At 38.7% G+C, this 27,393-nt stretch overlaps 1 long non-coding RNA gene across 1 annotated transcript; it reads left to right on the top strand.

Moving 5' to 3' along the window:
- The first annotated feature begins 10,698 nt into the window (after nt 1–10,698).
- LOC148369475 (uncharacterized) lies at nt 10,699–27,393 on the top strand. Its single transcript, XR_015849880.1, has 3 exons — nt 10,699–10,761; nt 16,524–16,626; nt 26,197–27,393. It is a non-coding gene; the product is annotated as an uncharacterized LOC148369475 (long non-coding RNA).

Genomic DNA, 27,393 nt, shown 5'->3' with positions numbered 1-27,393 from the left:
CCAACACATATCATTGTCTTTATTAACAAATTTAATATTTTATTTTTCCATCACACATAGTTATCAGAGTTGGGATAAATACTTGCAAGTTAATGAAGTCTAATTTTGCAAGCTTGAAGCTTTGACCTCTTCAACATTTTATGCCAAAAATCTGAAATGTTTAAGAGCAATTTAATGCACGAGGCCTCAATCTTAAACATAGATTTCATAGTTATAGATTAGAAGTAAAGTCAAACTTCAATTGTGAAAAGTCAGATTGAACAAAAGTACTTCGGTGATATTGTTGACTTCAGGACCCAACATCCCACCCTAATGACAAGCTACAAATCCAGAAAAAAATTTCTGCATCTCTAATGTATATAATGAAAGGATTGTGCAATTAAAATTAGAGATTGTACAATATACTTATCACCTGTTTTCATAACCAAAATGAAAAAATGACCAGTAAACGACTTCAAGTACTATATATACAAACTATTTACTTTACCTTCTATCACTGCTTCAATGGCAGACCTTAGTACATCTTCGTATTTTTCAATTGTTTCCTTCTACTCGATTGCTGTTGTCACCGTTTTTAACTTTTCCTTCTTATCCCTGAATTTCCTTAGACCCATTATTATGGACAGACATAGCGTATAAAACCAACAAAATCACAAAAAATTAGATGTGATCCCTTTCAAACTAAACAACAAGAAAAGCTCAAGCAGGGCATAATCCCCGTTTATTCTTAAAGAGTGTAATCGACCCTGTGTTTTATCCTTCTTAGTATTATTTTGCAAAGGCCCGCAACCCACTGAAAACAGGTTTAAGAGTCACTTTTGGGTCCCGACCTTCTAGTTAAAAAAACACAGCTTTGGGCACATATGTGAAAGTCGAGGCCTGTGGGCCAGATATGCCGGCAAGCTTCTGAGATAATCTTGAGACATTATTTTATCATCGCTGTGTATATTTTTTTCTGTACATTACTTCTTGAAGGAAGTGTTGTTTTGGTTAATAGGTTTTTACACTATGATTTTATTTTAATCCAATTATATTTGAAAAACAATTTAGAAGAGTGAATGAAAGAAAATTGCCATTATTTCTTTTCTTTTTGAAGTACATTTAGTCCAGTTTTGCTAAAAGACAAACTATAGGCTACTGATGGTGGCTTAATAATAGCGGCTAACGTTGCTAAGCAAAAATGTTCTCAACACCATGGAAATTAATTGTGTTATGTAGTGAATACATATTTAGCTTTAGTGTCTGTGTTGTCATTGCTTTAGGGGTTGATAGTTAGGACGAGCACAGCATTAGCAACTACTTTTGCTTGATCAGCTGACATTACAGAGGCTGTTACTAGCTGTATTAGCATCAGCAACTAACATTGACAACTAACATGAGCATCTAACGTTATTTAATTAAAACATTGGAAAAATGGAAATTAATGAGTTGAGATATCTCTTTTTTCTTTATGCAGGTATTTTCTTTGTTTTTGGGCTGTTGTCATGAACTGAATACATATATTTAGTTTTAGCAGTTAACTGTTAACGAAATGGTGGTGAGCAAGCTATGGTCATTTTGACAAAGATTTTCAGAAAGACCTGGCAGACAGGACAGTGGCTATCTGCATGGACAAAATCGCAAGTAACTATGCTTCCAAAGAAACGAAACCTTTAACTATGCTTTAACTACAGACTGAAACCACAGCCTTAAAGAAGAGTTTCAGGGAGGGAAGGAGCACCACAGAACAGATTTTTAATCCGCGCATCCTATGTGAGAAGTTTCAACGCCACAAGAGAAACCTCTTACGTTTCTGTTGATTTCAAAAAGGTGTTTTACAGAGTATGGGAAGCTGCTTTTTGGGCCACCATGTGAAAGTACAACATGGCCCAGAAACTTATTCAGACCATTGAACATCTGTGTGCAAATGCAAACTGTGTGGTATTGATCAATGGTACCATTGGTGTGAGACAAGGCTGCCTTGTCTCTCCAGCTTTATTCAACATCTTCCTGGAGAGGATCATGTCCGAAGCTCTGGAGCAACATGAAGGTGCAGTCAGTAGGCTATTGAGGGACACAACGTCACTAACTTCTGTTTTGATGATGATATTGCTGAAATTACAGGAGACTAACAGGAACTCTGATCTTGTCAATCGCCTGGACAAAGCATCAACCCAGTATGGGATGGAAGTTAGCACAGATCAACAAAAATTATGATCAACAATCTCCAAGGTTTCACCAAAAACATCACCATCAACGATAGGGAGCTAGAGCCTGTCACTAAATTTGAATATCTTAGAGTTGTCATATCAAAAGAGGTGTTAGAACCCAAAATCATGGCCAAACCACGGCCACACTTGCCAGACCTTAACCTTTCTGGAGAGACAAGTAGATAGCAGTGAAATCAAAGATCAGTCTCATGCAAGCGCTAGTTACTTCTGTCTTCCTATACGCTTGCGAGACATGGACTCTCACAGCAAAACTGGAAAATAAAATCCAGGCCATGAAGATATGATGCTACAGGAAGTTTCCAGGGATCAGCTACACCATCAGAGGGCACAATGGACCCTACGAAAAACTGTTGTAAACTTTGCGCTGACGGAAACATCAGTGGTATGGTCACGTCACAAGATCATCAAAACTGACCAAGACAATATTAGAGAGAACAGTACATGGGGGCAGGAGGAGAGGAAGACGAACTGAGCCGACAACATTAAGGAATGCCAACTTAGCCCAGACCCAAGAACAGACCAGGGACCGTCAACAGTGGAGGAGGCTGTCCAGAGTTGAGACCTCATTGGTGCATCAACAACCTATGAGGTTAAGGGATCCTTAAACCATAAATTTAACTGTTAGCTTTAGTATCGTCTAGATTTGCATTGCTTTGGGTGTCAATAGCTGCAACTAGAACACCAGGATGTAGTCAAATGTTTTATCCCTCCGTCTATTTGACTTCAATACCCCTGCATAATAGAAGTACCACAGATAATTTCCAGTGTGCATTTTTACCAGTTTGTTTCCTCACATGGTCGTAGCAGATTCAACTGAAGTTTTAATTTGATCACATCCAACGTCGCTCTATCCACATAGGAACTCTCGGGTTTCATGTCGCATTAACAACTGCCTGGAGTCTGGAACTCGTTGACATTACCAAATTCCTCCTTGGAGATTTCACCTTCAGTTGCTGCTTGTTTGTGGGTCTGATTTGCGGTCTTAATTGTATGTACTTGCGTGATTTTACGCCAAGTGCAGAGGGAATTGGATACTTCTTTGGCACTACATTATTATACTGTTAAACTTTTCACATCATAATGCGTGGAGCTCTTTAGTGTTACACAAGTAACACTCACCACCCTCCTGTGAGGTACAGTAAGGTGCGGGCACTCATATTCAATTAATGAACCTACAACTTATTCATCTTTTATTTTCTTAACCTATAAAATCTAGAACTGCTCATTTTGAATAAAAACATTAATAGATCCTCCATTAAAAAAAAAGTCAATCCAATGACAAAAAAAAAGACTGGATATGTTGATTTCCTGTTAGCTTGCTCATACCATCTATAATTCAATTGTTTGTTGCTCAGGTCTGTGCCAAAACAGAATTCTTGGTCTCACTATCGCCCTCTGCCAGGGGGCAGAGAATTGCGTCCATCACTCTGCACCTGCAGACACCCAGGAGTAGCACAGTAATACAGTACATACTAATCATATCAAACATTGATAATGTGAGAATTCAGCTATTACGATAAAAAAAAATCCCAAAACTGTGAAGTTAGATGGGACAGAACTTTAACACTAACGAAATATGACCATTTCAAATATTTTAAATTGTATATTTCATAGCCCAACCGGCCTCCCCTGACAACACATCACGGACTGTCACCTATACATTCATATGTACCCTCAATTGTTGACTGTTCATCAAAACCCATATTCTCCAAATACTGGTATATTGAAACTTGTTACTGGAGGGTTTCGGAGAAAGTCAAGTCGTGTTTATTTGTATAGCCCTTAAGCACAATGAGTCTCAAAGGGCTGCACAGACCACAGATCATTGCAAACTACAGACTATTGATACATCATCCCCTGATCTAAACCCTACATGAGGGCGAGGAAAATTCAAAAACCTCAACATGAGGAAAATGAATCATCAACTTCCATTGCATCATAAAACCTTGAAACCATATGTGGTCCTAGGGATATATAGGGATGGGCGATGCTGTGTATTTTGGTATCGAGCCATGGTGTAAATACATGGTGTGTTTGATCGATACCAATCTGATACTTTTGTTAGGAAATATCACGATCCATGAATAACTGAGCCCTTATCTTCTTGAGTTAGTGCGATTAACAGAGCACAAAGATCTCAGGCACTAAAAGTATAAAGATTAAATAGAAACATATCTTACAAAACGGTTTTAGAACAAAAGCCAAAAGAGTCAAACCAAAAAAGCAGCAATGTAACAATGTCATATAGAGAACTAAATTACTTTCTACTGCACAGAATTTTAAAACACAAAGTTGGTAATACAGATTAAAAGTTAATTGCCTCTCCTTGTCTGCGTCACCAAAGTGAAGATGGATTTGCTGGTTTTTGTTCAGGAACAGTGACGTGTTTACATATTGGTCACAGCTTGTTGCTCTCTGCAGGGTTAGCTTTTTGGTTGTTCATGTAAAATGGTGGTATTGCTACAGTAGCAGACTGCTGCACACTACAAATTATACCTGGCATGGATTGTCTATTTCTGCAGTTTGAAAAAAAAGTCTGCGCTGCATTTCCTATTTGCCTCTGTCATTTCTAACTTCTGTTAGAAAAGGGCACATATATTTAATCTTCTCTTCTGCCTTTGCGGGCAGGATGCATAAGCAGGCCAGGTAGGCGTGCCTGTCGGTTACACACTCGGGCATAAACTTTGAATGGCCGAGGGTGCTGGGAGACCGAGAGACAGGTTGCCCACCCCCAGTATACATTATTTAGATTTAATCAACTTTGATTAGGAAATATTTGATAAATAATTGCAAAGATCAGCTCCCCTCTACCCCTTTAAGTTGCCCGTTCCCAATGGCAATTAATATTGAAGCCAATCAGTAAGATGAGAACAAATTTATTATATCCTACTCAATTGCTATCCCCTATATGTGTCATTGCAAGTTTATGTGAAAAGTATTTGAAGACATTTGAATATCAGTAAGTAAAACAGGACAAGCCAAGGCCAGATCTCAAGACAGTTGACGCGTTCTTTACGTTCTGAAAGTAGAAGCAGTAAATTCCACAAAACAACCAGCAATCGAAAGTGGCTGCCTTGAAAATGTGAACAACCAGTGAACTCTAGACAAAAGCACGTCTTGACTGAAAACAATTTGCAACCAGGAATTTAACATATCATAGATAATCTCTTGCACAGCTAGATCTGTGCAGTTACGTGGATTCTGAATCAGTGTGATGTCGTATAGATGATGCTCGGCCCAGATGGCGAAGTTCTCGATGTCCCGCTTGATCTACGTTCGTACCCTTGAGCTGTGAGTCATGACTAAAAGAAGAAGCTTGCCAGCACAAATGGCTGAAACAAATTTCCTTTGCGGGGTTTGCTTACTCTGAGACAGGGTGAGAAGATTGTAATATCGATACTGAGCGAGAACTTGAATCGGCTCGATTCTATTGTCTTGGGATTCATACTATCGTTATGATAATGCTGTTAACAGGTCATGGGGTTATGCATACATAGTAACTTGAATAAATAAATAATATTGATCCATTTTACACTTTATTTGCACTAGTGAATTTTTGTAATTGTCTTGTTAAGATTGTTATACAGTATTTGTATTCGTGTTACTGTGTTCTCCATAGGGCAACTGTTTTTTATTTAATAATAAATAAGTTAGTGTTTTTATCATCAACTATCTATCTACTCTGGTCATATCCCTCGAGAGGGGGGACAGACAGCAAGACAAACGCATACATGAAAACAGAAAAGAAAAAAGGAAAAAGTAGCAAAAAACATAAAAAAAAAATTACTATGACTAACCCAAACACCCAAACAATTTAAGACATCAGCACCCAAGTTGGTCATGCTTTCCTCCCTCCAGATGAAACGGGACACAAGAAATATGTCACTGGGGTCAGGGTGACACAACACCCTCTTTTGTTCAACAGCAGGGCTCGACAGCTTTCACTGGTTTACCCCTGCCGCATCATACGGGTTCCCTGCACATCCCTTAGAACACGTCTAAACATCCCTCTATCCTTTTACAACACCTCTCCAATCATTCCTATCCCCAACAAGATCTCTAGTTTCCACTACATTGAGACCTCTTTCCTGCAGTGCACTCATAACACCATCCATCCACGTCAATCGCGGCCTTCCATTTACTTCTGCTCTGTAGATCCTCTTCAACATTCGCTCCTCATCCATCCTCTTCATGTGTCCAAACCAACCGACTACTCTCTTATTCACATGCTTGCTTAGTTCCACTACTACTCCACTTCTGGCTCTCACAATTTCATTTCTCTATCTAATCTTGTCACTCCCAACATACTCCTCAAACACTTCATCTCAAAAACATTTAATTGTCATTATGCAAGGCTAAAAATAATGATTTACATACATATATTCTGTTTATTTGAACTAAGTTTAAAAGTGTTGCAAAATAATACTACTTTCCAGTTTCATTTCCGGTTCGACCAGCTCAACTTAAATATAAATTTAGACAACGGCTGACAAGACTGTTGAATGTCCAATCCATCCTCATCCATGTTGAAGGATTAACAAGACAATGCCTTTTCGTTATCCAGAGAAGCGACGTTAAGCTTCAATAACACATCTGCGCTCACGGTCCTTCTTTGGTTGTTTAGCTCTGGTTTATATGGATGACACTACTGTTACATTTCTTCTTTTTTTTGTTTGACTTTTTTGACTATTGTTCTAAAACAGTTGCTGTTGTTGACGTATTTGAAAGTTTTTACATCGTATCGTTCACACTGTGACACTATGGCACGTTGCCTTCATTTTCAAAATATCGTGAAATGGAAGAAAATATAGTTGTCGTGTTGACTTTGTTGAATTTGTATCTTCTTTACACTGCTGCTTTTTTGGGGTTGACTCTTAGTTTTTGTTCTGAAACAGTTGTCATACAAATAATTATATGTAGTTGTATATTGTTAAAGTTTTCATTGTGGTTGAATAATAAGAAATGGATCATTTGTAGACTGATTATATCGTAACTATTAACTAACTCAAGGGGTGTTGGGTTCAATTTTTCAATTATCATGAGAGTTTTGAGCAAACGTATCACATTCAAACGATATTGCTTGATACTACCCCCTGTATTTATTTGGATCAGATTGATAATTGTTAGATCATTAAAATGTGTCATGTATGTTGTCACTATTGCATGAGTTTTCCAGCTACATTAGCTATATCATTTAAGCGTCATATCATTACAGTGTTACCCCTACATACGAAAGTTTGAGGTTACGAAGTAACTGACAGAGAAAATATTGCCTCCAGTTACAAGGTCGAAAATAATGTACAGTACGCGCTGCTATTTGTTGCTCCCAGAGTTTCCCAAAAACAAACAAACTGGCTATCGCTGCATATCTGCCTTGCAAACCAGTGCGCATTCATACTCCTAGCATGCTTTTTGTGTCAGAGTTTAGAGATGAGGAGGATTTCCAGCAAGATGGCGTGGAGGAGGACACAGCCATCATTTAATCAGCCCAAAAGAAAGAAATTTTAGCAAAATTTCATAGTCTCAGAATTTGTGGAAAGGAGTCACTCAGAAAATGTGTTGAAAAGTCGGGGCATTGCTACATCTGCCCCGCACATTTCCGACGGATTGTCAAAATCCGGCAAAAGCAGACGTCATTGGATCAGTTTTTCAATAAACATGAGGCAAAAAGTCATTTTCTTTGTTTAGTTTTTACATATGTGTCTCTTGTTTTATGTTGTTGTGCGGTAATCTATTTTTTATCTCGTCTTTGTTTCATGCTCAGATATTCTTTTATGATTTATTTAAAAAATGTATTGTACATTTGCTGGGCTTGGAACGGACAAATTATATTTATAAGTAGAGGTACTCCTGTACTTTGAATGTAGTATTTACTTGCTATATTCCTTCCATAATTGAATGTATTCTTCCATTCAGTACTTTCCCAGCAATGTTTCTAAGTGGTGTTTCTAAGTGACGAGTCTGCCCTAATCTTATAATATTTTCAAAATCCAGCTGTGTCTGGGTTTTATTGTAAAAGATGGGACTCTCTTAGTTACTGTAATTTTCCACCCCAGTAAGATTCATTTTTCAGTTAAGTTTCAATCCACACCCCTTCCTACAAAAATAATGGTCAGCCATTTCTTGAGGCTTGCATATCCAAGGAGGACTTTGTCCTGATATCCCAAGTCCAGAATATTCTGTTTATTTCCTATTCTTTTCTTGGTGATAAAAATCCTCAACAGAACTGCTCCCTTCACCTTTTTCTTTCTTTGTCTGAATGCCCAGCCCGAACCCTGGAAATTGAACATGCAGCGGGACACGGATTGTCTACACCAACGATCCCCCAAACCCTAATATTGCCCACCCCTATCCAACAGAATCTATCAATGTAAAAAAAATAATCCACAGAAGAAAAGATAAAAAAAATGCAACACAGAGGTGAATCTGTTGACGGAGGCTAAGATAGCTGTCGTATTATGATTTTGGACCATGGCCTTTGCCTGTGTGGGTTTAACAAATAAAGCTTTATGGTAACCACTAAAGCGAAACACAAATTTCTGTCGTAAAAGTAAGCGCAACCTCCAACGGCTGTGTAACAGGAACGAGTTGGAGGAGGACATTTTTAATTACTATCGATGCTTGCCTGGGTATATGCTATATTGGTTTCCAGCTGAGGGCACAAGCTTTGTTTTGTGTCAGCGCTTTTCAAAGTGGCCACAAGTGCATGCCCCCGCAGCAGAGCATCTTGTAGCTACATGCTAACCGCGCCCCTCCTTTTCCTTAGACAAAATTGCAGGCGTAAACACCTCTACACGGTTTCGAAGACAAAAAGGGTGTTTTACATGATTTTTGTAGATCCGAGGAGAAAACATTTTGGGAGGCAGAAGAGAGGGGGGGTTGTGAGATTCTGCAGAAAATGAATCCGGCATTTTGAGGCGCTGAGTTTGGGCAGATGGGAGTAGTTGCCTGTTGGGCTGTGCAACTGTTTCGTTAAAAGCAAGAATCTACGCCCGAGAAAAATACAGACACAAATTAATCAACCAGATATCTGTGTTTCTGGGCAATCACGGTCGAAAATAATCAACTGCAGCCCATACATCATGATACATAGATAAGAGCGTTAAAAACGTAGAAGGATGCAAATTGCTAAGATCATTCATTGCAGTTTGTAAGATCCCTACATCGAGAACTTTTTACATTTATTTGGTGAGTTTGGATTTTTATTTTCTTGGCATCCGGATCTTCGTGATGATGTAACAATAGAAACCAGAGTATTTTGCAGTGAGTTGCAGGGGGGCATGCGCAAAAGTGGAATCCAGGCTAATTGATTTAAGCGCAGCTTGAACTAGTCTGGCCGCTTGATTTATTTTGGCTTAATAGGTTTAGCGTTTGCCAACTCTAATTTTAGTTCCCCTTTTTTTCTTTTTCTTTTATTTAATTTGTTCTTCATAAAGAACAAACTTCTCTTGCTTTAAAAGGAAGGAAAAGATAAATGGCAACCCGACCTACAGTGTATATATACCGTCATGTATTGGAATATAATGTATAATATATATTGTGTAATGTAAATGTGCCTCACTGGTACCCGTAGCTGTCAATACTTAAGTGGCGTAATGCCACTTCAGATCCCAATTTGACAGGAACGCGGTCTGTTTGAATGCGGCCCTTGTGGTAACACATCCTCAGACTGAAAAGTTGTTTCTTGATACTATATTTGCAAGATTTTGTGTCACTTTTAAGAATCTCAAAAACAGCTGAAAATAGAAAATGTTCATAAGGGTGGCAAACCAAAACTAAAAGCCGTAATTTCAGGTAATTGAAGTAAAAAGGTCAGGGGAAAACTTACAAAAAGACTTAAGACATGGCTTCTGAACCAATTTGGTGTATATTGTAGTATTTAATGTTACCAATTATTTATTGTACATAGTCCATAACTGTCCAGTCAACATTTTGAGTTCCACAATAATACTCTGCATTTGTGATGAAATGCATATCTGATGCTACAACAAGCTAACAATATACTGCCCAGTGGCGTGGCCAACAAATTTATAGGGGGTCGTGGCCACCCCTGGCCACCCCTTGATGGTGCCACTGTATAAAAAAAAATCATTAAAGCTCTGAGTCATTCTTAATTGCCATAGCAATAATGCACCTATACACGCACACTCGCATGCGCTATAAAAAAAAACTGCAATCATACAGTCAACAGAGTTTAATGAAATGACTACAAAATAACGTACATGTGAAGTCTTTATGCAGGATTGATAAAACAACGCATTTTTTTAAAGTTCATGGAAATATTATAAAACCAATTCATTTTTCACAGAGCTGACGGTATAAGTTCCCGATGTATCTGTGGGGATAATCTTTGTTGGGGTCTGGTGCGCCCCTTTTCACCATAGGAAGCCTAATGGGTTAGGAATATGGACAGGTGTGTCCAATCACCGCACACCTGTCCCTAATTAACCTTAGCTTTCATAATGACATTTTGGACGGAGCCCGTTGTCGGGTCTTCACCATTTTCCACCATCAATATCACTATTCATACCTCAATCACATTTTCATCCAGGTTTGTGAGGTTTGTTGTTTGTGTTGTGGTTCAGACTGTTTTATTGTAGTTTTTGACAATTTATTTTTTTAGTTTATGGATTTTTGGATTAAATACCATTTTTAGAGTACCTTGCCCATTTGTTAGCCTATTCAGGAGCAGGCTAGCTGTAGACCAAGGCTCTCCAAACTTTTTCAAATTGAGAGCTACCTTACCTCACTTATTGGCCCAAAGGCCACCCAGTTTGATGTGCATTTCTAAAATAACTTATCCAATGACTATGTTTTTATTATATTATTGCAAGATTGATTATAAATGATAATAGACTCGGTCAATCACAAAAAATATTTTACCAATAAAATCACAATGACCCAGCACTTGTGAGCTATTTTCAGAACAGGTCCGGAGGCACCTCAGTTGTCCTTTGGGGGCACCCTAGTGGCCACAGGCACCACATTGGAGACCCCCGCTATCGAGAATAAATCACCAACATAGCCGAGACGAGCTAAATTTACCATGTTTTCATGACACAGACTCGAGGCTGAATTTAGCCAAGATAAAAAGACTTATCAATATTTTGGTAGCTTGTACAGTTTACCGGAACTCACCATTTTAACCACTGACCTATTTTCATGCCTGAATTCGGCATTCTGAGATTAGCGTTGGACTCTTTTATCCCCAACTTAACTTTGCCTGACAGCAGGAAGGGCAAGCAGGGGTTGTGACGAGGAAGAGATAGCACACTAACATGTTTTCAAGGCCCTTGTCCTTGTCTGTGCTTAGGACTGATACCCGAGATTGTTTGTGGGACACATTCATCTTCCATGTCAAGTTTTTACATCCGCTTTTTATCAGCAGTCAGACACTCTTCTTACAGGCAAAGTTGCTTAAAAAAAGCCCGGTCACCCCAAGTCATTGTGTGAGTGACCTCTTTTTCAGATAGGAATCCTTTTTTTCAGTGGGATTGGGGGGGTTAAGTGTCTAGCTAACTAGTCCACCTGACTACAAATAAATTTGACGAGATAAAATCCGATAACGCGGATGTTTTTTTTTTTCTTTACATTTCATAAATTGTCTTTTGTGTCCTATCAAAAGACGCAGCATGTTCATGAAAGGAGTACTTTCTCCCCCCGCCCCCATATTTTCTTGGGACCGGGGAGGTTATCACCTTACAGACGCAAATGAGGGATTAAATATTCATTTTCATTATTACGACCGGCAACTGCACTGAAGGAATTGGCGATACAGTAATTTAACGGCGTTTGCATCTCACTCAGCCTTTATTTCAGTGACTCGGGCAAACTCCCAAAGATATTTTTCTTCTTGAGACCAAAAGAAAAGCTCAAGTTTTGCATATCGCAAAGAGGCTTTTATGATATTGATAAACTTTCTGCGGAGGTTTTCCTTTTATATACTGTACTGGATAAAGTACCGTGTTTAAACCGGGAAGGGATTTTATGGAGATAACCATATCCATGACACTTTTTCACATTTTTGAGATGAGTCACTGGTTTTCTTTTTTCACATCCTGCAAATATATACTTGTGTTTTAATAAAATAATTGTTGACAAGTGTGATTCGGGAAAACTATCCCAAAAAAGAAGTCAAGGTTTTTTACCATTTTAGATGCAAGCTGATTGTCCCCCTATTTTGTTTTAATTTGTTGTATCCTTTATCACTGCTAATACATGGGTAAATTCTATCTGTGTCACATACAAGAAACTTCACGAGACATATGTTTTAAGGTTTTTTTTTTTGTCTTACATTGGCCTATTGTGGCAGCACGGTGGCACAGTTCTGAGGTCATGAGAGTGAACCTTCCTGTGTGGAGTTTTTTCATGTTCTCCCTGTGCCTGCGTGAGTTTCCTACGGGCACACCGGTTTCCTCCCACATTCCAAAAACATGTGTCTCAGGTTAATTGGCCGAACCAAATTGTCCCTAGGTGTGAACGAGCGAATTTTCTGTCCCTGTGTGTCCTGCGACTGGCTGGTAACCAGTTCAGGCTGTCCCCTGCCCACTGCCTGAAGATAGCTGGGATGGGCTCAAGCACCCCCACGACCCTACTTAGGATTGCGGTGCAGATAATGTATGGATTGATTGGCTTATTGTCAAACGGTTAGCATATCTACAACGGTGCAGCAAAAATTCCAAAATAAGGGATAGAAAACTATTGTTGAAATGTAAGAATACTTTGATTTACAACTACCAAATGAGACACATAAGTAATAAATTAAAAGTAAAGACCCACATTTGCAAGCAGCATTACTTGTTCAATTCTGGTTACTACCTCATCAGGTTACTGGCACAAAATTGATATTAAATACATTTTAGGGTAGAGTCATAATGGACTCATTCGTGTTTTTTATGGTGCTACACGTGCGTGCCGATTTTAGTAGCTTTTGGTTAAACATTCTGGGATTTAGATATGTTCAACTAGTTTTTTGCGTTTTTTGTGCTTTTGCGTGTCATCTTCAAGTTGTCTTAGATTCAAGATTCTAAATGTTTATTGTCATACATGCACAGTAAAGAACCAGTATTCCCTGCACAAAGAAATTTGTTTTGCTGTCCACACAGTTGCCAGCATAATAAAACTAAGAAACTATATACATGTATACATAAAATAATATTATGACTATAAAAAAGATACAAGATTAACTCAAGATGAGTTAAGGCAATAAGATGAAAATGGGATAATACAGGTAAAATTGACTGTAGTGTAGTGCAAGAATTGTCCAGGAGTGGAATAAATTGTCTCTAGTGTGCTGAACGTGTCAGTGGTGTATTATTCGATCAGCAGCCATTTAATAGTCTGATAGCAGAGGGGTAAAAAGAGTTCTTTAGACGGGTTGTCCTGCATTTCACAGTCCTGTACCTCCGTCCTGAGGTTAGGAGTGTAAACAGTCATTGTTGTGGGTGGCTGGTGTCCTTAATGATAGAAACAGCCCCCCTGTGGACTCTGCGGTGGTTAATACTCGGCAGAGAGGGCAGCGGTGATCCTTAACCACCCTATGCAGGCAGTTGCGGTCCATGGTTGAGACACCAAACATACCAAACAGTGATGCAGCTGGTCAGGATGCTCTCCACGATGCAGCTGTAGAAGTTGCTGAGGATCTTGCTTGACATCCCAAACTTCCTCAGCCTTCTAAGGAAATACAGTCGCTGTTGATCTTTCCTGACCGACTGTGTGGTGTTGAGGTTCCATGTGAGGTCCTCAGTGATGTGCATGCCGAGGTACTTAAACTGCTCACCCGCTCTACTTCAAGCTCTCAGATAAATAGATCTCTGAAAAGAGACAGTTACTTTAAAAGAAGTCTATAAAATTGGTCCTCGCAAAGTGTTCAGCCTTCTAGTCTTAAAAATAGAGATATGAAATAACATTAAAAAAAAATGTGGACGTGCATGTATAAATATATAAACGAACGCAAAATGTCAGTTAATTAATGAATGAGTTCAGAAAATCAGCTAGACAGCTTCCTCGATTTAGATTAACTCTTTTGGTAGCAATAACGAAAACATTTTTTTTAACGTAAGCTGATTTTTCCCCTTATGTTTTTCCATTTTTCTGTCATTTATTACTGCTATTACATGGGCTTGCATTTTAGAGTGAGGCGGCAGTATGTTGAGCATAGCATCTTCAAACTTGAGGGTACGCCTTTAGGGCCTTTGACTGTTCTACAGAATTTCCATACTTTTGTTCATAGACATTTTTAAAACATCCAACAATTTTGAGCTACAAGAAATGAGAAACCGTGTGCTAAAATTACCCCCCCCCCATAAATAATACAGTGTGCTTTAATTTAAGCCCTCACAGGTTGAATTGGTAATGTTAGACATTAGATGCCAACTTCATTTTTATCTTACAATCCTTTCATGAGATACTATTCGTATTGTCCAAATGTGATTTTATGTTCAAGTAGGAGAGACACAATGTTATTTTTTTAGAGAACAAAGGTTACGTCACTTTTGACTGCAGCCAATATTTAGAATGACATGCCTTTTTTTTGTGGACCAAAACAATTTGATTGGCTCGACACACGATATACATTGATAGCGATACTTACAAATTTAATTTGTAGCTTCGTAACCTAAAAACTTTGGAAGTAGAGATGCATTTTGAATGTAAATGCGCTAATTCATTCCAAGCCCCGCAAAAGTACGATAGGATATTTTTTATAATGATAAAAGAGCATCAGACCATGAAACGAATTACTGCACTATAAACAAAATGAGAGGCACATAGTGTAAAAAAACAAAAAAATGAAGTAAATAATAAAAATATTAATTTACTTTTTTGCCTCGAGTATCTTGAATAACTGTTCCAATGACGTCTGCTTTTGCTGGCTTTTGACGTCAGAAATGCGTGAGGAGGACCTCATCATCGTGAGCGATAAAACGATTTTAGCCAGGTGATTTCTTTCAACAATTCATAGGACTTCATGGAATCTTGCTAAAATATCTTTCATTTTTAATTGTGCTGGGTCCTGCTCCCCACCATTTTGTCGGAACCCCTCTTCCTCCTCGTCTCTGAATTCTGAACTGTGGCCGTGACACAAAGAGCATGCTGTGATAACACATGAGAACTGGGATGCCAGGCAGATTTGAAGCGATATCCAGTTTGTTTACGTTCAGGAAACTCTGAAGGTAGAAATCCGATGAAACTCTGTTTTACGATAACTTGAAGAAGACCGGTACCAAATAGATATTGTCCTAGTAAGGTGACAATAAATACATCTTGACTTGTGATTTCTACTTCATTGCAAGGTCTCTCTTATCTGAAGTATTATTAAAAATAAAAAAGGCCCATCCTCTGACAACTACATATCTTTGCTGACATACTGACAGGACACAGACTTTCACCTCCCAAAGAGTCACTTATCATTGCTTTTAACTGTCCGTATCAGCTCTTTGCCGAGCACTCTGAAAGAGACCCCGTGGAGCTCTCTATCTGTCAGACCACACACTGGGCAGAACATCTGCGCTTCGGGGCCTCGCTCGGTCGATGGGAGTGTGTACATTCAAGTCCATCAGCTGGGATGTCAATAGTAATCACAGCTTGGACAGAGTCAGACTTTAACTCTGACATGTTAGTTTGATGGTTAACTTGATAGCAAAACCTATTAACCAGTGTTGGGAGTAGCGCATTACAAATGAGCACAATTACTTTTCTTGTTAAGGAGTACCGTAACGCGTTATCGATAACATTGCCATTACACGCAGACTTGTTTTTTCTTCCTTCTGATATTCGTACTACAGTCTATCCTCACATCCAAGCTGTAATTATAGCCATAAAATACTGAAATCAGGGGGTCAGTTTATATGCACATATTTGATTGTCACGGCTAGCCAATTGTAGGCAGCAAATGGGGGTGCGGTTTAAACAGAAACAGAAACAGCAAAAGCAATTTGGCAAACATGAGCACAGAATTTAAAGATTGTTGAATTTTGGTCTATTCATATATTTGTTAAATATTTTTTCCACAAACCATGCCTGGGCAAAAAACATCTTGAATATAACCCCAAAATTGAAAAGTGCGTGGTTTGAAGACAAAAGACAAAATGGATATGGAGTGTCTCAAATGTTAGTTTGCAAGCTCTCAAGATTGCACAAGTATAATGAAGGCTTCTACGCTTTCAAAGGTTAGGGGTACAGACACTTCCCTACTTACGACCATTCAACTTACGAAAAATTGTAGATACAAACATTTTTTTCCAGATGCTGAAAAATATTCGGACGTTGCTTTAAGTTAGATTTTGTATTGTGCGCACCTTTTTCCGAGTACAGGACTGTACTGTAGTGCTTCTTTCCATTGCTGGCGACGTGTGGCGCTGCGAGAGGTCACCCAGAATCCACCCCGAAGAAGAAATGCGCTTCCTCTTCCTAATTTGTAAGTGCTTTGACATTTTTATTGTTTAATATCTCGTGCATCCATTCAATATGGTTGGTGTAAAGTGTAATGAAGAGGCGAGCCGTTTCTTTTGAAATTAAAGTGTAATAGGAAAGCTTGATGCGGTTGAGAAAATAGTTGGATTGCTTTTTTTTTTCGTCCACTCTCTACCCCGTATGAGGACCTCTTGAAGCCCGTCTTTTAAAAGTAAGTTAAACTTCACTTTATTTATCTTTATAGAGGATGTTACTTTATGAAATGTTTATTTTTTAGTACAAAACAATACAGTTTACTTATACAAGCTTTAAACATACTACCTTAAACATACAAAATATAGAACTTACAAAGAAATTCAACTACTTTTAAACAATTTTAACGGGGATTATTTTATGTGAGTATATACAGTAAATAGATGATTAGATAGTTAGCCTCAGGGTAACGTACTACTTTTAGGTGTCGGTAATCAGGGGGTAACTCGATTACTTTTAAAATTTACGTGAAAAGTAACTGTAACTAATTACTTTATGGGCACCGCACATAACACTGCTATTAAAAAACACAAGTCTTCAATATACACTTCATCTGAGTGTGCCTGTGTAAGAAAAAACATTTTTTCACCGCACTATTGTTCCTTTGGGGAAAATTGCCTTTACTTCTACACAATAGCTGGACATTTTAAATTATACATCCTTTGACTGACAAAAAGAAGTACTGTTGAAAAATCAAACTTTAAATCTGCACATTCTCCCAAATGGTTAGAAAATTGAAAATATAGTAAGACCTTTTTTGTATCAGCTTGACAAAGCACGTTTTTATTGTTTTTGCTCTCATTGTCATCGAAACAAAAGTAGTAATGACTTGAATGGGCAATTTCCTCGGGAAAATCAAAGAGCCACAAGTGCAAACAATTCCACCATGAATAATACAGGGAGTGCAGAATTATTAGGCAAATGAGTATTTTGACCACATCATCCTCTTTATGCATGTTGTCTTACTCCAAGCTGTATAGGCTCGAAAGCCTACTACCAATTAAGCATATCAGGTGATGTGCATCTGTGTAATGAGAAGGGGTGTGGTCTAATGACATCAACACCCTATATCAGGTGTGCATAATTATTAGGCAACTTCCTTTCCTTTGGCAAAATGGGTCAGAAGAGGGACTTGACAGGCTCTGAAAAGTCAAAAATAGTGAGATATCTTGCAGAGGGATGCAGCACTCTTAAAATTGCCAAGCTTCTGAAGCGTGATCATCGAACAATCAAGCGTTACATTCAAAATAGTCAACAGGGTCGCAAGAAGCGTGTAGAAAAACCAAGGCGCAAAATAACTGCCCGTGAACTGAGAAAAGTCAAGCGTACAGCTGCCAAGATGCCACTTGCCACCAGTTTTGCCATATTTCAGAGCTGCAACATCACTGGAGTGCCCAAAAGCACAAGGTGTGCAATACTCAGAGACATGGCCAAGGTAAGAAAGGCTGAAAAACGACCACCACTGAACAAGACACACAAGCTGAAACGTCAAGACTGGGCCAAGAAAAATCTCAAGACGGATTTTTCTAAGGTTTTATGGACTGATGAAATGAGAGTGAGTCTTGATGGGCCAGATGGATGGGCTTGAGGGGCCTTTTCGGGTTGAGGATGGACTCAAGCTCAACTCCCAGTCCTACTGCCAGTTTCTGGAAGACACCTTCTTCAAGCAGTGGTACAGGAAGAAGTCCGCATCCTTCAAGAAAAACATGATTTTCATGCAGGACAACGCTCCATCACACGCATCCAAGTACTCCACAGCGTGGCTGGCAAGAAAGGGTCTAAAAGAAGAAAAACTAATGACATGGCCTCCTTGTTCACCTGATCTGAACCCCATAGAGAACCTGTGGTCCCTCATCAAATGTGAGATTTACAAGGAGGGAAAACAGTACACCTCTCTGAACAGTGTCTGGGAGGCTGTGGTTGCTGCTGCACGCAATGTTGATCGTGAACAGATCAAAGCACTGACAGAATCCATGGATGGCAGGCTTTTGAGTGTCCTTGCAAAGAAAGGTGGCTATATTGGTCACTGATTTGTTTTTGTTTTGTTTTTGAATGTCAGAAATGTATATTTGTGAATGTTGAGCTGTTATATTGGTTTCCCTGATGAAAATAAATAATTGAAATGGGTATACATTTGTTTTTTGTTAAGTTGCCTAATAATTATGCACAGTAATAGTCACCTGCACACACAGATATCCTCCTAAAATAGCTAAAACTAAAAAAGCCCCACTCCAACTTCCAAAATATTCAGCTTTGATATTAATGAGACTTTTGGGTTCATTAAGAACATGGTTGTTGTTCAATAATAAAATTAATCCTCAAAAATACAACTTGCCTAATAATTCTGCACTCCCTGTATTGCCATAGAACGAATAGGGAAACGTGCAGTAACTTGTGGAAAAACTGTGTTACGTTTCCAAAGAGACTTTACTTGACTTATGTTATTAGTTCACTTTTAAATTTGGACTTGAATTCTTGTCTAACGCTTAGCATATCTACGTATGAATAACAAGAAAATGACATATGCTTTTCAAAATACATTAGCAAAATATCAATAAAACAACGAAAATATTCAACTCCAACAAAACGCAAGAAATAACACAAAGTGTGGAGACTCAAAGTGACCAACCATTATTATTTTTTCCTAATTTATTGAAGTTTCACAAAGTTTTTGGTTTTAGGGGGTATCAGCAAAATGGGGAACAATATTGTCAGCTCCCCCTAGGTGAGCCTAAAGTTATATAAACGGGATTTCTTGACCTACGAGTAAATTAAAAAAATCCTTATGTCTATGAGCTATCATATTTTGATAACTAATTCAAACAATTTGGTAAATGGTAAATTTTTAATAGTTTAATTACCAACAGTACTCCCTGCTTGGCGCTCGGCATTAGGGGTTGGAATTGGGGGGTTTGGTTACCTAATGACTCCCAACGAGATGTTGCAACACATCAATTGGGTTGATCAAGGGAGATGAGAAGCCCCTCCTCTGTATCAATCTCCCACAAAAGAGTCAAAAATGTGAATGTGTTCTTAACTCTAGCCACCTCCAACCAGGGGGATTTGGCTCCGGTATATATGTGTAATATATATATACACGAGATCGCAGGTTCGAATCCCGGCGAAGTGTGGTGGGCAAGACACTGAACCCCTAATGCCCCCAATAAGCAGGTTAGCGCCTTACATGGCTGCATGGCCGCTATTGGGAAATGTGAAACACACTGTAAAGCGCTTTGGGAGGTCTTCATTGACTTGAAAAGCGCTATATAAATGCAGACCATTTACCGAGTCTTTTGACCACTAAGAACGCTAAATAATGCACATTGTCACTTTAAAACTATCAAATTATATACACAAATAATAGTCAAGTCAAGTCATGTTTATTTGTATAGCCCTTAATCACAAATAGTCTCAAAGGGCTGCACAGACCACAGATAGTTGCAAACCACAGACAATTATTATTATTATTACACCATCCCCTGATCTAAAACCTACATGAGGGCAAGGAAAAACTCAAAAACCTCAACATGAGGAAAATGAAGACACCTTGAGAAGGGACCACTCATGAGGTAATCCCGCTTTCAAGATGACCAGGCTGCAATGGATGTTGCAATAACAAATAATACACAGATATTGTCAACATGTAATATAGATTGTTCATCTGCTATAGAATAAAAGTGTGTTTTAAGCCTAGATTAAAACCGTTCCACTGAGGTCTCAGGGGAAAAAGCATTCCACGGCACTGGGGCCGGAATGGAGGACGTTGCAAACAAAAAATGATATTTGAAAGCAAGCATAACCTGTTCAAATCAGGCTACTTTTACTTGTCAGGGTACTGGCACAAGCTGGATATTGAAATATTCATAGTTCACTTCCTTTACATTTTAGGATATGGCTGAAACTGACTTGTGTGTTTCAAGGTCCTACGCATACATGCTAGTTTTCAGAACTTTTGGTAAAACATGTCGCGATTTTAATTTATTCTGCTAGTCCAGGTAATGGAGTGTTTGTTCTTTTGTATGTCATCTTCAGAGTTTTCACGGGTTACTTCTTCAAAAAAAGCTTATAAAAACACAATGGGTCCTCATGAAGAGTTTGCCCCTCTTGTCCTAAAAATTGAAAAATAAAATGAAATTTCAACAGAATAATAATAATGAATGAAGACATGCATAAATACATATCAACATCGTTAAATGTAAATAAAGAATCAGCTCGGCTGTTTCATCGAATGCCGATAGATTCCTCTTTTTTTTGAAAATCAAAAAAATTTGCCGGGGTTTGAGATGAAGAAGAATTGGCAGTAGAGAAAGAGTTTAGGAGGAAGAAAAAAAAGATAAATCCATTTATTAAAATTATTTTCGTCTCATTTTGTTTGTGATTATGTTGAACCAGATGGTGCGATGAGAAATTATGATCGTTTGATTTATTATGTGACTTTATATTAAGTCATTTGTCGATTTCTTTACAAGGATGATAAAATGTGATTATTTTTATATAGAATACTTTATTAGAAAAATTGGTTTCATGAGTCGATTGTTGTGGAGAGTGATTAAACCCTCTTGGGATGAGACCACGAAACGCTCTGGCTTTTCGCCCTCAGCCGTTTTTTTTTCTCTTTGTTTTTTCAATTGTTTTTTTAACAGGACATTGGTTATTTAGTGCCCCCTTGTGGTAAAATAAAAATCTTTATTAAAAAAAAAAAACAATTGAGTTGAATCATAAGCCAAAATCCATTAACTATCATATAACCATGCATTTTACAAATACTTGGAGGTCGAGAAATTTGTATTTATTTTACATGAAATGAGGCTGACCTAGAAAGAGACCACGTGATCGCCCGCCATCTTGCTGCTACGGGTACCCCTAAAGAACTCATGGAAGGCTCTGCGAAAAAATGAAAAGAAAAATGTTGCTGTTTTTCACTTTTTGTCTCTGTAGTTTGTATTGTGGCTTGCGCTTTTTACCACTCATTTTCAATTGCGCAGCAGAATACAGCGATATGATGACACAGTGCCCCTTTATATTATAATTTTTAAATTAATGTAACCTTGTGTTTTATGGGTGTCAGTCTCTTGGGGACATTCTAACGGGGACGGACTGCCTAAGCAGGAAGTAGGTGACTTTTCGGAGGCTCACAATGAAATAATGATTCAGGAATGTAAGATTTTATCATAAAATCATTTTTGAGTATTTTATTTACAAAAATGACAAAAATAGCACACAAACATTGATTTCAATGATGAATTGAAAAGTCTTTTCGCTTTTCTTTTTTCCTTCTAACATATTTATTTACAGTGGAATCTCGGTTCTCGACCATAATCCGTTCCAGAACCCTGTTCGAAAACCGATTTGTTCGATCACCGAAATCATTTTTCCCATTAAAAATAATGTAAATCGTTTTAATCCGTTCCAACACCCTGAATGTTTACCTTGAATGTTTAACGTAAACATAAAGCTAACCCAGGCTAATCGTACGTTCGCGTTATCGTAATCTTCAGTACGAAAGATTACGCTAACATGAACGTGTAAAAATAAAAAATCAGGTCGTTTACAAGTCATTTAGGACCCGGGTCTCCACAACAAGTGGTGAGCGGTTCATTGGAAAGGGGGCTGCGTTCCAACACCCTCAATGTTGGGCTCCATTCCAACACCCTGAATGTTTTGAATGTTTAACGTAAACATGAAGCTAACCCAGGCTAATCGTACCTTCGCCTTATCGTAATCTTCTGTACGAAAGATTACGCTAACATGAACGTGTAAAAATTAAAAAACAGGATAAAGAAAAGAATTATGCATAGGATTTCTTACCTTTGTGGTGGTCAGCAGAAGGCGCAGGTGGATGGTGGGGAGAGGATCAGACACTTACACACCTCCTTCATATTTTGCTATTATTTCTTACTTAAATGCAATAGTTGTACGCACTAGTTTTCTTTTTTCACCTGAAGCAACTTTGTTGCTTGCACTGACTTTCTTCGGAGGCATTATTAAGGGGTAAAATGCTTTGTACACCTATATTAAAAGCGAAAGCAAAACTAAGCACGTCCGCACGTGATAACAGTTGGTCACGAAAAGAGCCATCTACACCCGTACGCACTCACGCATTACCCGCGTTTGAACTCCGATTTTTTTAACCGAACAGCGAAGCAAGTATTCCTCAATTTTTGGTCGGACTCCGATTTGTTCGAACTGAGAGGCGTTCGAAAACCGAGGTTCCACTGTATCTGAATATGGGAACTTTGCTGTTCGATTTAATATCTATGGAAATGAGCTAAGGCTTCTTTAAACTTTAGCAAAAACGCCTAGCTAACACCCCCTCCCCGCCCACCTTTCTTTTGAATCGCCTCGAACGGTGTGTCTGTGACTTTTATTTTAAGCAAAATAACACTCCATGAGGTTTCTTCAATGTTCTCTGGTTTATTAACGTATACAGCTACAGTAGGTGCTTAGCGAGTGGCGCTTGGATTTCAATTCAAATATTTTTTCTATTGTGCACCTTTCTGCATTGTCTTGCGGGCCACATCAAATTGATGTGGGCTGCACTTGGCCATGTGTTTGACAATAAATCCATTCAAAACTGGACCGGATGATAAAATAAATCGGCTCTTGACTGGGGGAGAGCCGGTTTAATAGCAAGCAACATGTCACTAAAGTTCATCACTGGAGGCTGGGTGCGAAATGCACGGCCCGTGACTGCTATGTCGTCTGAAGCTGTGAATCGAAAATATCTTAATCGTGGAATCTCATTGCTATGTAGTCAGAAGACCAGAAGACATTTCTAATTCATCTTTTTGTGTTCTGCTTCTCGACGCCAAGTGTAATCAACTTTCTGTCTAGGAGGGGAAGCGCTGCATGCTTAATGGTACAACTCTTCTTTAGCGCCTCTTAGAAGTGAGCTGCACTTCTCATTCTATATAGTTTTCGTTTGCTAGTTCGCGGCTGCTCATCCAGACTCTGGTACGCTGCGTGTTTGCTGAGTCAGCTGTTCTTATAAGTTGCCAATAACTGACAATTCATGTGTATTGATCACATACTCATTGCTTTATTTTCCTCTGACCTCTTGTCTATGCAGCCACAAGCCAGAATCCTGCCAGGCCTTGTAGGCTGGCTTAAACATGTTTGACTCTTGAGATGTTGATTATATTTTGTCCATGAATACTGAAATTAAATAATGCAAAATTGTCTGTCAGCTTCGTTTCATTGTTTTTCCCCTGGTTGTTCTGCTTTCAGACATGTGCTTTCATATTTAAGAATTCAACCAATCACATTTCATCAATTACTTGTTGCCAGGGTCAGAAATCTGTTTGGAAGTTTTCACTATCCACAGACATAACATAAGTGACGATAAAGCTGTCGGTTTAGCCAATCAGATTACGAATTGACAAGTGGGAAATGTCACCAATTTAACAAATTGTGATTGGCTTGGGGGCAATAACAGAAATATCACAAAAACAAAGTGAAGAAAAATCCCCCCGTCCACTCCTTCTTCCACACGTACTTTTTGGTCCTAAATCAAATAAAAACTCGTGACAGGAACACAAAAAGACCGGTTCCACTTTCAGCATTACCTTCGCTGGCGATCGAAAAGAACTTCTTGATGGGACTGAAACGCACAGATAATCTGTCCTACAGAGTACTGTATTTTACGCAGGATAAGTCGCAGTTTTTTTCATAGTTTACAAGGAGGTTCGGTGCGACTTATATGTGAAATTATTAGCACATTATTATATCATTGAATTTACAACTTCTATTACCAGTATATCATTTCACATAAAATTTTCACACTACACCACAAGAGGGCACTCGTGGCCTGTGTTGATAATTGGAACCTTGCTGTGTCTCTCTAAAAAAACATACATTACTTGCGCAATTGTCACTAAAATCACGTCCAACCCCACCCCCACATTTGCATATTACCCTATTTTTATTACAGTGTCTTTTTTATGTAGCACTATTTAACGACAGTGGAACCTCAGTTTTCTAACGCCTCTCAGTTTGAACAAATCTGAGTCTGACCAAAAAATTCGCTGTTCGGTCAAAAAATCGGAATACGAACGCCGGTAATGCGTGAGTGCGTACGCTAGGGTGTGATGCTGAGTGGCGTACGGGTGTAGATTGCTCTTTTCGTGATCAACTGTTATTGCGTGCGTGTACGAAGTGTTTAAGCCCTTTTTTTATTTTTACACGTTCATGTTAGCGTAATCTTTCGTACGGAAGATTACGATAACGCGAACGTATGATTAGCCTGGTTTAGCTTTATGTTTACGTTAAACATTCAAGGTAAACATTCAGGGTGTTGGAACGGAGCCCAACATTCAGGGTGTTGGAACGGAGCCCCCTTTCCAATGAACCGCTCACCACTTGTGGAGACCCGGGTGCTAAATGACTTGTAAACGACCTGATTTTTTTATTTTTACGATAACTCGAACGTACGATTAGCCTGGGTTAGCTTTATGTTTACGTTAAACATTTAAGGTAAACATTCAGGGTGTTGGAACAGATTAAAACGTTTTACATTATTTTTAATGGGAAAAATGATTTCGGTGATCGAACAAATCGGTTTTCGAACAGGGTTCTGGAACAGATTATGGTCGAGAACCGAGGTTCCACTGTACTCTATATCAAGTAACATTTGCACTAGTGAGGTTATATTGCTCTATGCTAGTGGGGGCATTTCACGAGGGGGACATTTTTTAAAAATGTTATTTAAAATTCCCTTTCAAGGTGACATGTGTTTTTTAGTGTTGGATTTAGTCAAACAAGTTTCCCCCCAAAATGCAACTTATACTCCAGGTGTACCTTACACCCCGGAAAATGCGTTAATGGAAATCTTCTTGAGGAAAGGAAGGAGGATGGATTTTGTGCACAATCCAAAAGGATTTTGGGGAGCAAAAGGTGGCTATATTCCTAAGTCATATTGCAATTTTCTGAGGTTATTATTTATGGTTTTCTTTAAATGTGTCACAACTGTAGCTGCAGTAAAATTCTATGGCCATAAAAAGTTATTGAGAGTTAAATCTATTCTGACATAGCTCTGCCGAAGGCGTATGTGTGAAATATAAGGCCCACCCATGAAAAAATTAGAACACACATAATATTGTTTTTGTTTGGACTCATAATTTAAGCTCAAATGTATCCAAATATCCCTCAACCCACGCACCAACCTTCCTTTCCCCCTGCCAGACCTTTATTTATCCGAGTAGGCCTGCTGAATTTTGATAAGAGCCTCTGTCTGGAAGAATTAATGTGATGCCTACCCAAGGAGAGAGTTTCAATTAGGGAACAACTTAGAATGGGGCTGAATCCACGCAAAAAGCATCTCCACGCTTTTTGGGATGCTTCCTCTGTATTTCTGCACCAGTGATGAGTGATGTGGTGATGTTTTTTTTTCCCGAACACAATCTGCATGGAATTTTAATGCGGAGGATTTTTCTTCTTGTGCCTCCGTATATGAGTGAGTGCAGCAACTTCAGCTCTGCCTGTGAAACAACACTTGTACGCAGCGATGGATGTTCTGTCGGTGACTTCTTTTTTCTTTTTACAGCCTGAATGCTCGTGTTAACCCAAATGCCAGCCTCTCTCCATGAATTCAGAATTGTCTACGGGCTAACTGATTTGGAAAGACCTGGCTTTAGAGTAACGACTTCAATTGAGGAGAATGACATCTGTGTCATTGGCGCTGTGACACGAGATCACTTCGTTTTAGTGGCCTGTGATTTTGATGGATCAGCGGAGGCGCTACCCTACGAGTATGCGAGGTGCATTGTAATGCAAAGGGAGTCAAGTTACAGAAAGGTTATGTAGCTCTATGCTTGTAAACGATTTAAAATGCCGTAGATAGCGGGTATGGGTTAAAGGTGGGGTAAATCGTTTAAGCTGTCCTTAAAAAGTTGTATCAAGAATATTTTCTCTGTTAATGAAGCCTGCATGAGTTCAAAGAGCCTTTTATAATTTTTTGTCGACCTCGCCTATCCTAGTTTTCATCTTACTTTTAGCATCGTTGTCTCGGGACGCACAACACATAGGTAGAAGGAAAAAGGGAAGGGTGGAAGTTTGAGAGTGCTTTTTTTGTTAGTATAGCATAAATATGGTAAAATAAAGAAAAGGCCTGTTTAAATACAGTCCAATTGACAACCGAATCCCCTAAACAGATGAAAAAAGAAGAGTTCATTCGAGTGCATCTGAGAAATGCACGTACAGACGCACCCCTACTTACGACCATTCGACTTGCAAAGAACTGTAGATTTGAACATTTTTTTCGCCATGTCGATAAAATATCCGGACATTGCTGTAAGTTAGATTTTGTATTGTGTGCGCCTTTTTCCAAGTACAGGACATTACCCTAGTGCTTATTTCTGCCGCTACAGGCGTGTAGCGCTGTGAGACCTCACCCGGCATTCAACCGGAAGAAGAAATGCGCTTCCTCTTCCTAGTTCGTGTGTAAACATTCTATATTGTATCTCCAGCACACTAAGAACTTTGACATTTTTATTGTTTGATATCTTGTGGATCCATTCAACATGGTTGGTGTAAAGTGTAAAGAAGAGGTGAGCCATTTCTTTTGAAACGAAAGTGGAATAAGAAAGCTTGATGCGGTCGAGAAAATTGTTGGATTGCTTTTTTTCGGATACTTTACCTCGGAGGAGGAAGTCGCCTAACTGTTGAAGCTCATCTTCCAAAAGTAAGTTAATCTTAACTTTATTTATCTTTATGGAGCATATAATTTTATGAAATGTTTATT

Source organism: Urocampus carinirostris, chromosome 3, assembly GCF_059441175.1.
Source record: "Urocampus carinirostris isolate Australia breed hairy pipefish chromosome 3, RoL_Ucar_1.0, whole genome shotgun sequence".
Taxonomy (NCBI): domain Eukaryota; kingdom Metazoa; phylum Chordata; class Actinopteri; order Syngnathiformes; family Syngnathidae; genus Urocampus; species Urocampus carinirostris.
Note: the sequence above shows the minus strand (reverse complement) of the source record. Positions and strands in the feature narration are given on the sequence as shown.